The sequence below is a fragment of the Dipodomys spectabilis genome, unplaced genomic scaffold (assembly GCF_019054845.1).
Source record: "Dipodomys spectabilis isolate Male_0828 unplaced genomic scaffold, ASM1905484v1 ptg000244l, whole genome shotgun sequence".
Taxonomy (NCBI): Eukaryota; Metazoa; Chordata; class Mammalia; order Rodentia; family Heteromyidae; genus Dipodomys; species Dipodomys spectabilis.
The window spans coordinates 82,985-100,787 of NW_024870921.1; the positions used below are offsets into that span (position 1 = coordinate 82,985).

The 17,803-nt window shown below is 36.1% G+C and overlaps 1 long non-coding RNA gene across 1 annotated transcript in view; it reads right to left on the reverse strand.

Moving 5' to 3' along the window:
- LOC122124779 overlaps window positions 1–17,803 on the reverse strand; it is a 39,857-nt gene that overhangs the window by 18,048 nt on the left and 4,006 nt on the right. The window lies entirely within an intron of this gene.

The window sequence follows — 17,803 nt, forward strand, 5'->3', positions numbered from 1 at the left end:
TTTTCTTCCCATTGGCATTGTTGGATTGCTTCTTATATTTCATTGAAGAATGAGGTTAGCATATTGATAGCTATCACATTGACTTGGCATATAGCATTTGGCAGTATTGTCATTTTCATGATGTTAATTTCCCCAATCCAGGAGCATGGAAAGTTTTACCACTTGCTTAGTTCTCTTTAATTTCCTTTTTCAGGTCTTTAAAGTTTTCATCATATATTTCCTTCACCTAGATTGTTGATTGCTAAGTATTTTCTTTTTAGTGGGGCTATTACAAGTGTGGATGCTTTCCTAATTTCACTAATGCTCTTCTCATTATTTGCATACAGGAAAGCCATTCATTTCTGAGGGCTAATTTTATACCCTGCTGCTATGCCAAAGTTTCCGATCAGTTCAAGTAACTTGGGAGTGTAGCCAATGGGATTCTTGAAATACAAGATCATGTTATCGGCTAAGATGGAGTGTTTTACTTCATCTTTCTCTGTTTGGTTCTTCTTTATGTTTGCATCTTGTTTTATTGCCCTAGATAGGCCTTGGAATACTAGTTTGAAGAGGAGTGGAGAGAATTGACATCCTTCCCTCATTCCGGAATTTAGAGGAAATGGCCTTATCTTTTCAACATTAAGTATAATGCTGGATGTAGGTTTGTCACAAATAACCTTTATTATATTGAGGAATATTCAATGGATTCTTGCTAGTGTTTTGAATGTACTTTCAATGCAGTAGGTGATACTTTTGTTTCTATTGTATGTTCTTCCCCCATGGTATAACCCCTGTTTTCACTGGATTTGATGGTGCTGCTCTGCACAATATACATATAGTTTTTAATTTGAGGAGAGGAAGTGATATAGCATAATGCTTAAATGAGGATGTAGGCTGACCCATTGTGATATCTAAATGTACAGGAAATTATATTGAAAATGAACCTTACAATGTAGAGGTGAGGGGAGCAAGAGACATAAGGGAGATATGGAAGGTAGTGATGGTAGGGGGATAATAAAGGAGGAGGTAACAATGCTCGCTATGAAATGCACTCATTACCCTACTCATGTAACTGCAACCACTCTGTTCGACACTTAAATATTAAAATTTTAAAAAGGTGCACACAGGCTGAGTACCAGGTAAAATGATTTAATAAAAAATTTCCTTTGTCGTAATACTAGAGTAGAAATGACAGTCTACTATCTGAATCACTATACCAAAATTGATCCTCACAAGTCACAGTTATCTCATGTAAATATCCATAAACTGATATGTTATAGGGAATTCGTGGACCCTCTAAAATCAAGAAGTTCATCTGTTCCTTAACAAAAGCTCTGGCATTCAGTTTCTTGTAAAGGTGTTTTATACTTGGACAAAATTTTAGCACAGAGTCTGAAAATGTAGTCATGAATAACTGGTCTACCCACCACAAATAGGCTTCCATTTCTTGCCAGGTACACTTGAGGAAAAATGTGGAAATCTATGAGCAAGTACTTGTTTCTTAGTGTATGTTGGTTATTGTCTGGAAGGGCTTAATACTAGGCTATGATCAGGTCTATGATTTAGGTCTACCTTTGGTTGATTTTTAATTTTACAGTGGGGGTATCATTAAATGAGTAAGGGACTGAATAACATTCTTGTGATACCAGTTACACTCTTCCACATTTATCTCTGTTTCCATCCCCAATATCTGACCTCCCAAGTTGTAAGGATCATATCCAACATATTGTCTTGTGAGTATTGATGTTACATATGCTGTTTCCCTATTGTTGTAACACTAATTGTTGCATGAATTCTATTGTTTAGGTCTACTTTTCAAAGTTAGTGTTATGGTGAACACAAAAGCCTCCTCAAAAGTTCATAGCATTTTTCAAATACATCTCATTCATATGCCCAAGTGTACTATCGATAATTACTGACTTTGGAAAATTATGTCAGGATGTGATATAAAAATAAACTAGAACATTGCTAAATTTGGCAGTCCTTTATTCACGATTTTAGGCCTATTCTCCTTTCACCATTTCTTAAACTCTTGCACATCAAAGTGTGGATGATATAGATTCTTTGTGAGAAGAGTGACATGAATTGACTAAAAAATTATACAACCTAATGCAAAATTTTGAAGTGATAAAATACAAAGATCTTCAATATACTTACAAAAGATACGTCATGCATAACACTGTCTATGTTTTATCACAATTTTTTTTTCCTTTAGGATGTGTGAAAATACAAATGTTCATTGTCACCATCATAATACTTAGTGACAATAGGGAAGATATACACTGATATAAAATTAGCTATATTTTCATAAATATATGAATGTCACCTGTCAATGGGAATATTGCAACGCAACATGGCAATCTGAGGAGTTTCTGAAGACTGATTTCTGAAAGGGGACATCAATATTCATAAAAACTACAGATGTTTGAGGACATAGTGGTTATCCTAAGTGTATGAAATGAAAACAGTAATTTAAGGAGCAGTTAAGCAAAAATATAATTTATTTTAAATATTATTGAAGGTGCCATACTTCGCATACATATGCTTAGGTTATTCTTATTACAATAAGGAGAACATTGATGCTTCTCTAATTAATGTAAGCAAAATTTAGTTTTTGAAACCAAGTAGTGATAGGTTGGAAAAAGATTGCATGATGTCCAATCAAATACTTCAAGACATAGACATACAAATATTAACAGAGTTTATCACAAAGAATTAAAACATTGATTTAAAGAGTACTTGTGACAAAACAGAAAGTATCAGTTTGGCTTCGATATTTACAGTGGCTCTCTCAACACAAATCTTAATTTTTATTCTTCCTCCCTAAAAGAATTATAATTTAAACAGCCAATGATCTTCCGTATGAAGTTAAGATATTTGAGTTATCATGGAGTCACTCTCTTCAGACGGATTTAAATATCTGAGAAGAGTTTTGCTTGAACTGGTACAATATCATATGCCTCGATGTCATATATTATAGCAGAGATTTTACATACTTTATGATATGTCACACTGTGTAATGTATTTCCTAACTTAAGATACATTTATTAAGACATTTTTGTATTTTTATTTTTTTATGGTGAAAATAACCTACAGAGGGGTTACAATTACATGGGCAAGGTAATGAGTATGTTTCTTATCAAGCAATCTTGCCTCCTCCTTTGTTTCCTCTTCCTATCCCTACCCATCCTCTCTCACACCTTTTCCACTCCACCCTCCTTCCACCCCAGAGCCAAAGTTGTAAAGTCTGTTTTTCGACATAACATCTTGTACAAGTCATTGTTTTAATGGGTCCACCTGTTTCCCTATTTAAGCGATTTGTTTTTTTCCCCTTACCCTCCACAAATTATAGCAACATCAAATACAGTGAAAGCAAGGGTTATACCATGGGTGTGGAAAATACAAAGCAACAAAGAAATATCTTATGAATATGTTAGAAATAATAGCAAGAGAGTAAAACCTTTTGAGTCGTTTACTGGGGATTCATTTCCATTAACTGACATACACAAGTAATTGCAAATAAGGGAAACTACGGTATCTTTGTTTCTTTGGGCCTGGCTTACTTCAACTAACATTATTTTTTTCCAAGTCTTTCCATTTCCTAACAAATGGGGCAATATCGTTCTTTCTGATTAAGGCATAGAATTCCATTTTGTATATGTACCAGATTTTCTTCATCCATTCATCTACTGAGAGCTATCTAGGTTGGTTCCACACATACATCATTCCTAACTGGATCAAATTCATTAATTAAAAAAGTATACTCTGCCCCAATCACCCTATTTCAGGGCCTGAAATATAACAATTCAGTTTGTTGTTCTTGCTGTTGTTTGCTTGGAATAGTTCTGGGAAGAGAAAAATTCTGTAGAACAAACAAACCACATGTAAATGTAAAGCAGTTTTATGTAGGTATAAACACTATGGTCCTAGTTCCAATGAATTAGAAGTCAAGAAAACACCAACAGGACCATTCTATTGAAGCCTAGCCGAATTCCAGTGAATTTTATGATGAAAATCAGAACAATGCAATCTTCCCTTCTGTCTCTGAGCCAGAAGAGGGTATTTCACTTGTCGTAGGCTGGCTTCCTGATGAAGGACCTGAGATCATGAATGGGAAAATGATTATGTTACTACAATTATTGGCATCCCACGTAGAGGAGGCACTGGAAATGACCACTGCAAATAAAATGTGTATTTGAGAGAAGAGCTTCCTGCTTCCGTTAGTGAGTCTACTTATCTTTAGCACACAACTTAATTTGCTCATATCAGTTATCAATCTTCCTGATTACGTTATTCATTTTAGTCTTGGATCTAAACATTACTCATATATAGAGCTTTTTAAATATCGGCTGGTGTCTTCCTAGAAGGTCATTTTCCCATCCGATTTTCTACACTTGATTGAAATAAGAAGCTGCTATACATTGAAGGGTAGTATTGATTCTATCATGGAATTATAACAATAATGGCTATATATCTTAGCTTATTTTCTATCAACCCCCAATTTGAACTTTAATCTTTGCTAGGAAACACTTTAGAAATATTTCCTAGCAGTTATTTTACCCTGCAGATAATTAGCAAATCATGCTTTGGAAAAATTATATTATCCGTGCACATGACCTCTTCCTTAAGTATAAATTTTCAGTATTTTCCTGAGACTCTTCAGGCATAATTTGAACTGTAATCTAAAATGTAAATATTTTATTAGAAATTTGGGTGTAAATGTCATCAGAATATTTCTGTGAAATTGGCTCCTTACCATTCCTATTCTATGCACCAATTAATACCACTGGAATAATTAAGCAAACATTACTATATTTTATGGTCAAAATTTATATAGTATTAATATTGAAAAATCTTCATATCTAAAACAGGATTTCAAAAAAATTAGTACTCATATATATGCACTATGCATTGAGAGAGTATTTCAATTTTCTTCATGTCAACCAATGGAGACATAACAATGCCCTTGATTTGAAGAAAAAAGGAAAGCATTTAAACTTCTACAATACTCAGTCCTGCCAAGCTTGTAGTAACCATAGGGATAGAAATCCAGTAGGCAAGCACATTTTCTGAGAATCCTGTGGTAAATAAAGTGGAAAATGAAAAAAGTAGCACATTAGGAACAGTATTGAAGAAAATAATCAATCAGTTGACATTGAGTAACGTTTCATAATCGCTTAATTTGTGAAAACTTACTTAGTCATCAATAAACATATTATCAGTGACAATCTAAAAAAGGAAACATGGTTCATGAATAAATAGCATTTGAGAAACAATGTCCAAAATAATTTAGCGTTAACGAAAGATTGGAAAATTGGTACTATTTTTGAGTTCACTTAATTATTCATTTGATTAATATATTGCATGTGAGAGGGTACTGATTAAGAGGATATCCTCCAATATAATTGCTTAGGATATCACACACACTGTTGAGATCATATTCCATAGGATCTATATTTCTTGCAATTAATAGAAATTATACTCACATATTCTGTTGTGTTATGTGCATCTGACTTAACAAGAAACACTATGTTGGGGATATATAATATATATACATAATTATATGTAAGTTTATATAACTATAAATAAATTTGTTTCTATATATTTACTAATATGTTTATATATTACTGTATGAAAATGACATGTAATTTTCATAATTTCCCAATTATAAACATTATATAATTAAACATATATAATTACATATAATATTATAACATTATATATATATAACTATATACATTATAACATTATATATATTAAATATTTAATTATATGTAACTGTATTTAATATAAAAATATATAATTATATATATTATATATTAAAGTGGTAAAATATGCATTCTTTTGGATGGAAATTACTCTATAATAAAAGTGTCATGATGTTGTTATTAGTTTTTGTTTTGATTTTTTTTTGCCTTAGGACACTGTAGTTTTAAAATCACACACACACACACACAAACACACACATACACACACACACACACACACAATGGAATTCTATCCCTTGATCCAAAAGCATGATATTGTCTCATTTGTTATGAAATTGAAAGAGTTGGAAAAAATTATATAAACTCTAGCATCAGTTCATATAGTAATATATTATCTGTATATCTATGTATTTACCTATTGATCTATCTATCTACTACCTATATATAGCAATCTTTTTAATTTTGCCATTTTTCTGCTACTCTGATAAAATTACCACAGACTTAATCTAATTATATCAAATAAATCATGTGTTGTGTTGATCATTTGGGAGGGAACTATCCAAATTACTCTGAAGACAAAGGACATAAACAGGATTTTAAAACTTAATATACAAGTCAAACTAAGAAGACATTCAAATTATTTCGAGAAATACATTCAGTAGATACTGCTGAAGTTTAGTGAGATAAAATTATTACCTGCTCATTTAAAACCATCTTATAATTTGGCTAAAGATTGCAATATCATACATTTCAATGTATTTCCATGCATTTTGATATCATTTGTCTACTCTTCTTGTGAGAGGATTAAAATTGGAGATCTGAACATGTGTTCAAAAACACAAGTGACTAAAGAAACACAAACATTGGTTGATTGTATGATGAGATACTGAATTAGGCAGTGTAATAAATGGCATGAATTCAAATCTAAAAAATCTGTAATAAAAATTCAAATTTTCCTTTCAACTAACCTTAGTTTATAATCATCAGGGCCAATAGTTTGAGATTTCCACTGCTGTAGTAAGAAAAGCATGAAGAAGAGATTGAGATTAATGATTGAATATTAAAAATATGCCAACAAAAAATGCTTGAGCTATGAAGAAGAAACAGAAGCACACACAGCTCTGTATTTTTCTATACCTTTCAAAGAACGATGGAAAAAGTATATATCCAATATCATTTCCCTTCAGATGAATGCAATTTTCAACAATTGTTCATTTTGTACTTACTTGAGTTAAGAAAATGTGCAATCTTTTTGTGAACAATTTGGATAATGCTGGGAACTCTCTTAGCTCTGCATTGTAAAATTACGGATGTGAAATAAGCACAAGTTACCCAAGATCATATCAATTTTAACAATTTCACAAATGAGTTTGCTCACTAATACATATTTTCCACATAGAATCTTTCGTTGGTCATTAAAAATGGTGTTCTGCTTACCTTTCTTTCTGAAAATATAATATGTTTTGACAGTATTGCACATGAATAAAGGATACACTGAACACAATCCTGTTGCTATTTGAATTGGTTCTTCAAGAATATTTTCTATATATCTACCTTTTAAAAGAAAGTTGAAAAAGTGTAGTTAGCATAGAGTTTAAATATGTGAATTCAGAAGATGATCAGCAGAGATGGTGGTTTTGAAAAAAAGATTTTCTGTGGAGTGCACATTTAGACAGCCCTATTGAATGATATCACACATGACTACAATATTTTATGGAAAGTTTGAACTTGAATAAAATTCATAGAGTTGAATCAACACTAATACATGAAATCCTGAGACAGATTCCTCTCCTCCTCATGTTCCTTCTCCTCACAACTCTTTCCTCTTCCCCCACACCCTCCTGCTCCTCTTCTTCCTCCTCTTCCTGTTCCTCCTCCTCTTGTCCCTCCTCCTACTTTCTTCCTTCATTCTTTACTTCTTCCCATCCTTCCCTTTTCCTTCTTTCCCTTCTTCCCATTCTTTTTAATTCACTACATCCCTCACTACCTTCTTTCCTTGTCCCCTGCCTTCCTCCATTATTCCCTCCCTCCCTTCATTTCTTTCTCCTTTCTTCCTTCCTTCCTTCTTTCCTCCTTCCTTCCTTCTTTCCTCCTTCCTTCCTTTCTTCCTTCTTTCCTTCCTTCATTTTTCTCTTCTCCCCTTTCACATTTCATTATTTTTTCCTACTCTTATTTAACACCTATCCACTAGCATCTATGCACACATTTTTCCTAGTTTAATTTCCCCTGCCCCTCCCTGCTCCACCCCAACATAAAGATCTGAACTTCAACTTATGGTCTGGGAATTGAAATTGGACTGGGATTGGAACTAAATTGCCTGGACCTTTAATTCAAAGGCTGGTACTTGAACTATCATGCTGAAATTTGAACTCATATCGTGAGCATGAAATTCTGGGCCTGAGTCTTGAACCCACAACCTGGGATTTGAACTCAGGGTCAGCTCTTGATATTAGGGTCTGAGAATAGAATTCACAGCCTGTTTCTTGAAATAATGTTTAGGACCAAATCTCTAATTCTAGGCATTTAGGATCAACAGCCAGCTCTTGAAGTCAGTTATAGACCTTAAGCTCAAGCCTAGGCCTTGAATTCACAACCTGACACTTCAACTTCTGATCTGGGATTGAACTAGGGATCTGCGACTTCAACTGTGGTGCTTGTCTTGCATTCAGGTCCTGGGACTTGAATTCACAGTCTGGGCCTTAAATTTGATTCTGGTTCTTGAACTCACAGCCTTGGCATTTAACCTGGGTCATTGAACTAATTGTCTAGGCCTTGAACATGATGACACTGCCTTGCACTAATTTCTGGGCATTGAATACATGCCCTGGGCCATGACGGTGGGGCCTGGGAATTTAACTCACAGTCTGGGCCTTGAGATTGAAGCCTGAGGCCTGGAGATTGAACCCAACTCAGGGCTTTCAATTCAATGGCTAGGCCTTGAAAAAGTCTCCCAGGCCTTGAATTGGGACACTCGACAATGTTCTTGAGCTTCTCTGTGCTTAAGGTCCATGCTCAACCCCTAGAGACAAGGCTGTTTTTATGTGTTTTTTAAAAGTTGGAGAAGGATTTTATTTTACTTTACTTTTTTGTTTTGGATTTTGAATCACGAATCTACTTTTTCTCCAAGAAAAGAAATTCCATCTGGCTTCATGTTTCTTGCATTGTGTTGATTTGTTTGTTTCCCTGTTACATTTTAGTATTTCCATTTATTGAAAGTGGAGGGGTAGGCAAGAAGATAGGAAGGGTGTAATATATATTTGTTAAGGCTGTGTACAATTGCATGCTTTCTATGGAAAGGAAGAAGAATGGATTTTCAGGTTTTCCAGCCCATTGAGAGATAACTAGGTGGACAGGGTACAGAGGCAGGTGTGCATAGAAAAAAGAAAAAGAAGCTGTACCAAAGTATGTACCACAGAGAAGCATAGAGGTGCATGTGTATGCACACACAGGGGTGAGGGAAGTTTCCAGAACCATTCCTGGCTTTGCACAAGTTGTTCCCTACCATCCCAGCACCCTTTTCATCTGTGTTGTTGTTGAACTATTTAAATTGACCTCAGACCTCATCCATGTGCACCTCATGAACCTCCTTCCTTATGTTGAGACGCCATAGTGCTCTGCTGTGGGAATATCAAACAGCTCCCAAAAATACATGACAAGATTTGTTCTGTTGTTCTTGTGGTTTACCTGTTTGTTCTTTCTCAAGAAAGACCATAAGTTCTTGCAATAAGCCTTTTGTGAAGTGGAAGTATCTCCTTCCCTTTTGTAGCTTTTTTGTCATCGTCGTCCTCCTCCACTTTCTCACACTTCTCCATGAGTGTACTCTTGTTGTGAGAAAGCCTCAACAAGTTGTTGGTTACTTTGTTTGGATCTGCTTTCCTACCGATTTGCTTCTTGCATGGAATATAATATTTCCTCCCTTGTGAAGCTGAATGAATAGAGTAGCCAGTGTCGACAGAGCAGATTTATTCTTGGATGTTCCTTTGCATTGCATGGGACAAGCCTGGCCAGGTTGCCTCTTGCCTAGCAGAAATGGAGCCTCAAAGAGAGGGGATGAAAAATCCAGTCAGGAAGAAGAAAGGAAGTGAATGAATGAGAAGGAGGAAAGAAAAGCAATAGCAAAGAGGGTCAGAAAGATGAAGGAAAAAAGATGATAGACAGGGAAGGAGGGACAAAGCTGGAAATGGGAGGGAAGGTAGGATGGGAGCAAGGAGGCTGGGGAGAAAGGCTGTCAGAAAGGAAAGGATAAGCAAGGAGGGTGAGAAGGAAGGAAGAAAGGGAAGGTGAGGCAAAGAAGGAAGACAAATTAAGGCGAGAACAGGCTAGGAAGGAAAAGGGTGCAAAGAGAAAGGAAAGAAGGGGAAAAGTACAAAGGGAAATATAAAGGACAAAGAAGGAAGGGAGAAGAAAGGACAGAAGGAAGGAAGGGAGGAAGAAGGAAAGATAGAAGAAAGGTAGAAAAGCAGTAAGAAGGGAAGGTCAGAAGAAGGAAGGAGGGGAGGAATGGAAGATGAAGGAAGATGGAAGATGAAGTATTAGGGGGAGGATGGAGGGAATGAAGAGAGGGAGGAAGTAAGAAGGCAAGTAGGAAAAAAGAAGTACCGAGACAGGCAGGAGGTTAGGAAAGGAGAAGGGAATGAAAACAGTGTAGAGACAAGGAAGGAGAAGGAAGGAAGGAAGGCAGGAAGAAAGGAAGGAAGAAAGGAAGGAAGGAAGAAAGGAAGGAAGGAAGGAAGGAAGGAAGGAAGGAAGGAAGGATGGAAGGAAAGAAGGAAGGATGGAAGGAAAGAAGGAAGGAAGGAAGAAGGGAGGAAAGAATGAAGCGAGGAAAGAGGAACGAAGGAAAGTAGGAGAAAGGAAGGAAAGAAATGTGAAAGAAAGACAGGAAACAGTGAAGGAAAGAAAGGAATGGAGAATGAAGGAAGAAAACAAGGATGGAAAGAAGGTAAGAAGCGGAGTTCCGGGAAGATGGTGGAGAAGAAGCTGGAGGCTAAACAAGTTCTTGCATAGAAAGCAGTTTTAGTATTCCATTGGAGAGTCCTAGGCCAGAGAATTACACAAAGTATTCCATCAAAGTACAGAGAGTTTGGGCAGAGAGGGAAAATCCAGGCAAGGAGACAGATCTGAGCACTTGCCAGCAGGCATGTTTGGGGCTGCAGTGGCGGCAGCCTTAACCCCCATACAAAGGACAAAGGTGCCAGATGCAGTGAATGAGCAGATTCTACTCAACAAGAGAAAGAACTGAGAAGGAGCCAATATTTCCATCCTGCATATCTACAGAGCAGAGATGACCCACTAACAAACATTCCTGTGAGAGTAGAACACAGACATCCTCACTCCTTCTGAGGGAGCAGAGGAGGGAAGACCAACCCTCCTCCCAACCCGAAGATCTCCATCTTTGATTCTGACAAAGTCACATCTGAGCAGCTAGCTCCAACCCAGGCCTTGGAAGTAAACAAAAGAGTCATTTAGCCCATCACTGGAACCTGACATGACCTGCCAGGCTCAGCTCCACTCAGGTAAAAGTCACCCAGCCTAGAGAGAGAGCTCTGCCCCCAGAGGAGAGCCTTCCTTCGCTGGGTAAACAGAGCCAGAGGTGCCCCTCCCTACAGCAGCCTAGTCAATCAATTGAAATTCAATTAAAATAAACCTTGAGAATGGCCCCAGGCTGGGCTCTGAGAGTATCTCAGAAGCTAGCCCCTCTGGGCAAAGCAACTGTTTGCTGAAAGGCCAACTCTACTCAGAACATAGCCTCATCACATTTCCAAACTAGAGGAACCAGCCTTCTCCCGCTTTTGTGATTCTCAAAGCAGTTCTTCCTCCTACTGAACTAGCCTGGGAGGGGATCACAAAATACTGGGTAAAGCAGAGCATTTTTCTGCCTGCCTAAACTGACTTAAGAAACCAACCAAGCCACAAGAAACCAAACACCACAACGAGACCAGAAACTCCACCAAGAGCCTGGTTACAGACACAAGGGAGATACAGGATCTTCCCATTCACCACCCCCCCTCCCCCAAAAAAATGAAAGAGCTTTTTCTGTTCCATTTTTAAATTTTTAATTAAAAAATTGTTTTCTATTAATCTGTTTTTTTTCTTCCACTTATAATTTAAATTTTAGATGCATATGCATGTGGGTACATTTTTATTATCTCTATTGACCTTTTGTTCCTTTTTTTCTCCTTTCCTTCTCATTCTTTTTACTTTTTCTTCTTTCCTTCTTTTTTATGAGACTTAATTGCAGTTCTGCTCATCCTCAGGTATACACGTCATCAATTATTATACCTTATCCCCCATTTTGTACACACTTAATTCAGAAATTTATTACTCAATTATAAAAATCTTAGGCTTACAATCCTTAATAGCAGTATTATCTCTTTATACAGATATAATATTATAAGTAGTTTTATTTTTAAATTTTTCATGCTTCCTTTCTATCCATCCCCTCCTCTTACCTTATCCACCTACTTATCTCAATATTAACTTTCTAAAGGTGCATAATTTTGTTTCTTTTTTAAATTTAAATTTTTGTTCTTCCATTTTTCTTGCCTCTTTTTTTCTCCTCTTTCTCATACCATTCTGTCCAAACCATTTTCCACTTTGAGATTAGGACTTGGTTAATTTCACTCTCCTTTTACTATTCCACAACACTCTAATGCTATTTTCCCCACATTTCCATCTAAAACTAATAATTTCTGGTGTGCCAAATTCAGCTTTGCTATTCATAGCCCATTAATAAATAGCTGTTTGAAGTTGAATAGATTGAATCTGTTGAACTACTTGTATCTGTAGACATTTGATTGTGCAACTACAGGACTTTGGTTGATGCTTACCTTAAAATAGTGTTCTAGCAAAAAACTGGTGTTACTTTCATACCAAATGGACAGAAGAAGCCGTAAAAACACAAGATAAAATGGCAACTCTGGGCATATCGATTCCCAATCATGATAATCAGGTGAAAAACACATAATGAATAATCCAGAGGAAAGTTCGAAAGCTCTATAAACACTACTGGTAAACATGGTGAATGAAAATATTGAAAACCTGCAAAGGACTCAGTGTAAGTGTGAAAGGGAGACAGAAGAGGCCAATCAAAGGTCAGTTCCGGAATATTATGAGTGTGAAGAAACTACTCAAAGATTGATACATAAAGAAGTTGACGACACTCCAAGACAAATAAAGGAATATGTGAGAAGGCTGATAACAGACAAAGAGATACGAATTACGTGAGCAGGCTAAGCACAGACAAAGAGAAATTCAGGAATGGCATGAGCAGGCTGAAAAAAGTCAAAAAGAACTATAGGAATTGCATATATGTGAGGAGGCTAATCGAACAGTAATACGGAATTGACAGAGCAGGATGAGAATAGACAAGAATCAGTAGAGGCATTCATGGGATCCATAAAGAGACAGCTGAAAGATGTCAGGGAGACCAAAAAGGGAATGCTGAATGGAGCCCCACAGAAGGAATGGGAATCCAAGGAAATCATAAAAAAATAACTAAGTGTTTTGAGAATAAACACTGTACACCAAATTAAGGAAGTAAAAAATTCATGCAAGATCTAAAAAAAGCTACAACAAACAATTTGAAGACATCAAAGCCGACTAATTAGAAGGAAAATAAATGTACAAGCAAAATAGGAAGTGTTGACAGTAGGTTATGCCATGCAGAAGATCGAACCTTGGGGATTGAAGACAGCCGAGATATTATAGAGAAAGAATGTACAACTATCCAAGACAAATCCAATAAATATGACAGATCCATTCAACATCTGGAAGACACCATCAGAAGGCCTAATCTGAGGAAAACGTTTATATAGGAGCACCTAGAGATGGACGATAATGGTCTAGGAAATTTGTTTAACAGGATTCTAGCAGAGAACTTCACAAACAAGCAAAAAAGATAGACCTATTCAGAAAGACCAAGTTTTAGAATCCCAAATAGACCAGACAAGAACCTGACATCACACTGCCACATTATATTCTACACAGGATCAATTCAGACAAAGGAAAAGTTCCTGAAGTATGTCAAGGAGAAAAGATCAATCACCTATAATGGGAAACCAATTAGAATCACCTGAGATTTCTCAGCACAGACAATTAAAGCAAGAAGAGCCTGGAATTATGTATGCCATGTCCTAAAGACAACTATCAACCAATAGTACTGTACCCAGTTAATCTCTCCTTCATAATCAAAGGTCAAATAAAAACCTTACATAGCAAAGAAAAACTGAAACAATATATCTCCAACAAACCAGCCCTACAAAAAATACTTAAAGATGTCCTACATACAGAAAACCAATAATACCATAAAGAAAGGCCAACAAACCGCAACCAAACTGAGAATGCAAGAACCATAGGAAAAACCCAGTTGCTGCAGCCCCAAAAAAGGTGGATAAAATGGCAGGATCTCCCAAATACCTCTCAATCCTATCTCTAATATTCACAGACTTAACTCTTCAATAAAGCAATATAGACTGTCTATTTGGATTAAAAAGCAAGAACCTTTCATCTGCTACCTTCAGAAGTCACACCTTGCCAATAAAAACAAATACATTTTGAAAGTGAAGGGATAAAGATGGTCATTACATACTAATTAAGGGATCTTTCTTCCAGGAGGATATTACAATTTTAAATATCTATTTGCCAAACAATGGAGCACCCAAATTTATCCTAGAAACACTACTTTCCCTCAAATCTCACATAGATCCCAAAACATTAATTGTTGGGGATTTTAATACACCACAATCCTCACTAGATAGAACATCTCGGCAAAAACTCAAATTAGAAACCGCAGATCTAAACAATTGCAGAGATCAACTAGATTTATCAGACATCTATTGAACATTTCTCCTAGCAGCATCAGAATACACGTTTTTCTCAGTAGAAAACTGAGAAAATTGTGGAACATTTCCACAATACATCCCATTTTAGGTTATAAAGCAAACTTGTCCAAATTCAGAAAAATTGAAATTATACCTTGCATTGTCTCAGAACAAAGGGAATAAAATTCGAACTCAATACCAAAAGCCACCAAAGAAATTCCTTTAACATATGGAGGCTGAACAACACACTGTTGAATCACCAGTGGGTCATGGAAGAGACTAAAAAAAAACCCTCAAATATTCATGATATTCAACAAAAAAGAGCACACATATTACCAGCTCCTCTGAGACACAGCAAAGGCAGTACTCAGATGCAAATTTATAGTTCTGAATTCCTCCATCAACAAATTGGAGAGATCTGAAAGCAACAATTTCATGAGATATCTGACCCTTCTTGAAAAAGAGCAGCAATATAAAACACAATCCAGTAGACAGAAAGAAATAATTAAAATTAAATCAGAATTAAATGAATTAGAATCCCCCCAAAAACATAGAAAGAATCAAGAAAACACACTGTTCTTCAAAAAAATTAGCAAAATTGACAGACCCTTAGGAAATCTTATCAGAAAAACATCACACCCAAATATGTAAACATCACCACAGAAACAACCAAGATTCAGAACATTATAATGGAGTACTTCTCAAAAAATTTATGCTAATAAGTTTGAGAACTTGGCAGCAATGGTCCTTTTCCTAGCAAATATCGACATGCCAAAACTGAACCAAGATGGGTTAAACTACCTTAACAGGCCCATATCAAGCATTGAAATAGAAACTGCAATAAGACACTTCCCATCTAAGAAAAGCCCATCAATAGATGGATTTACAGCACAACTCAACAAGGCCTTCAAAGCAGAGTTCACACCAATACTACTCCAACTCTTCAATGAAAATGAAAGAGAAAGTTGAATACCAAACTCATTCTATGAAGCCATCATAACCCTCACCCAAAAACCAACCAGGGACTTATCAAAGAAAGAGAACTATATACCCATTTCATTGATGAACTATGATGCAAAACTTCTCAATAGAATTTTGGTCAATTGACTTGAACAATTCATCCAAAAAATCATACACCACGATCAAACATGATTAATTTCAAGAATGCTAAGCTTGTTCAATATATGCAAAGAAATTAATTAAATTAATCACATCAACAGGAGCAAGGATAAGAACCACGTGGTTATCTCAACAGACCCAGAGAAAGCATTTGACAAGATCCAACACCATTTATGATGAAGATTCTGGAAAAACTAGGAATCTACAGAACATTACTCAATACAAGAAAGATTGTATATGACAAATCGACAGCGAGTATTATTCCTACTGGTGAAAAACTAAACCCATTTACTCTTAACTCAGGAATGAGTCAAGGATGTCCACTCTCTCCACTTCTCATCAATCTAGTTTTAGAATACCTAGGTACAGCAATATGACAAGATACAAACATAAAAATGATCCAAATAGGAAAAATTGAACTAAAACTCTCCCTCTTTGCAGTTGACATGATTTTGTATTTAAAGTATCCCACGGACTCCACTCTCAAATTACTCAAGCTGATTTAAAACTTTGGCAAAATAGCAGGGTATAAAATTAACCCTCAAAAATCAATGGCTTTTCTGTATGCCATCAATGAGGAAAGAGTGGATGAAATCAGGTAAGCAACTACATTCGTAATAACCCACAAAAATTAAAATAACTAGGAGTGAACCAAAGAAGTGAAGGGAGTCGATGATGAAAACTTGAAAAACCTGAAAAAGGAAATCAAAACCGAACTTAGAAAATGGCAAGACCTGTCATGCTCCTGGAATGGAAGGATCAATATCATGAAAATGGCAATACTTCCCAAGGCTATCTACAAATTCAATGCAATACCGATCAATATTCCAACCTCATTCTTCAAGGAAATAGAATCAAAGACCTCTATCAAAGCAGACACTCTGAAAACATTACAGGATGGAAAATAAGAGGCCAGAGGTCTCCTTGGCACAGGCCAAAATTTTCTTAATACAGACCCAGAAACACAACAAATCAAAGAAAGATTGTACAAATGGATTGCATGAAATTGCAGAGCTTGTCTATGGCAAAGGATATACGTAGCAAGATCGATAGAAAGCCCACGGATTGGGAAAAGATCTTCACTAGCAATACAATGGACAAGCATCTCATATCTAAAATACACCTGGAACTCAAAATATTAAATCACCAAACAAGAAATCCTCAAAGAAACAACAGCCCGAAAAATAAGTGGGCTAAAGTCTTAAAGAGAAACTTCTCTGAAGAGGAAAAAAGGATGGCCAATAGGCACCTGAAGAATTACTCAACCATTCTAGCAATAGTAATGCAAATCAAAACAACATTGAGATACCACCTCACCTCACGTAGAAAGGCTATAATCAAGAACTCTAATAACAACAAATGCTGGAAAGGACGTGGACAGAAGGGAACTTCACTGCATTGTTGATGGGAGAGTAAACTTGTTCAACCACTTTGTAAAGCAGAATGGAGGTTCCTCAAAAGTGTCCACATAGAGCTCTCCTATGAACCAGCAATTACACTTTGTGCTTTTACCCAAATGATCACAAACAAGACCATACTAAAGCTACCAGCACATCTATATTTTTTGCAGAATTATTTACCATAGCAAAGATATGGAAGCAACATAGATGTCCCTCAGTAGATGAATGGATCAAGAAAATGTGGTATATATACATAATGGAATTCTATGCCTCCATCAGAAAGAATGGCATGGCCCATTTATTAGGAAATTGAAACACTTGGAAAAAGTTATATTAAGTGATGTAAGCCAGGTCCAAATAAGTATAGGTCCAATGGTTTCCCTTATTTGCAGTAGCTAGTATATGTCTAAGACAAGCAGAAAAGTTAAGATAATTTGATGTTAGGTGAAATGGAAGCCAAGATAATTATTCAGATGTTTTTTGCTTTCATGCAATTGTTTCTAACATATTTATAACATGATTTTGTTTTTGTTTATATGTTCCTAACCAACGATATTACCCCTTCTTTCACTCTATTTGATGTTGGTATAATTTGTGGAGGGGAAGGGAAAAAACAATCGTTTAAATAGGAATACAATTGGACCCATTGCATTAATGAGATGTACAAATCTTTATGTCGAAAAATGAACTTTACAACTTTGTTGGAGTGGTGTAGGGGGGGCAAGGAGATATAATGGGAAGGGACGGGATGGAGAAACCAAGAGGAGGCAACAAT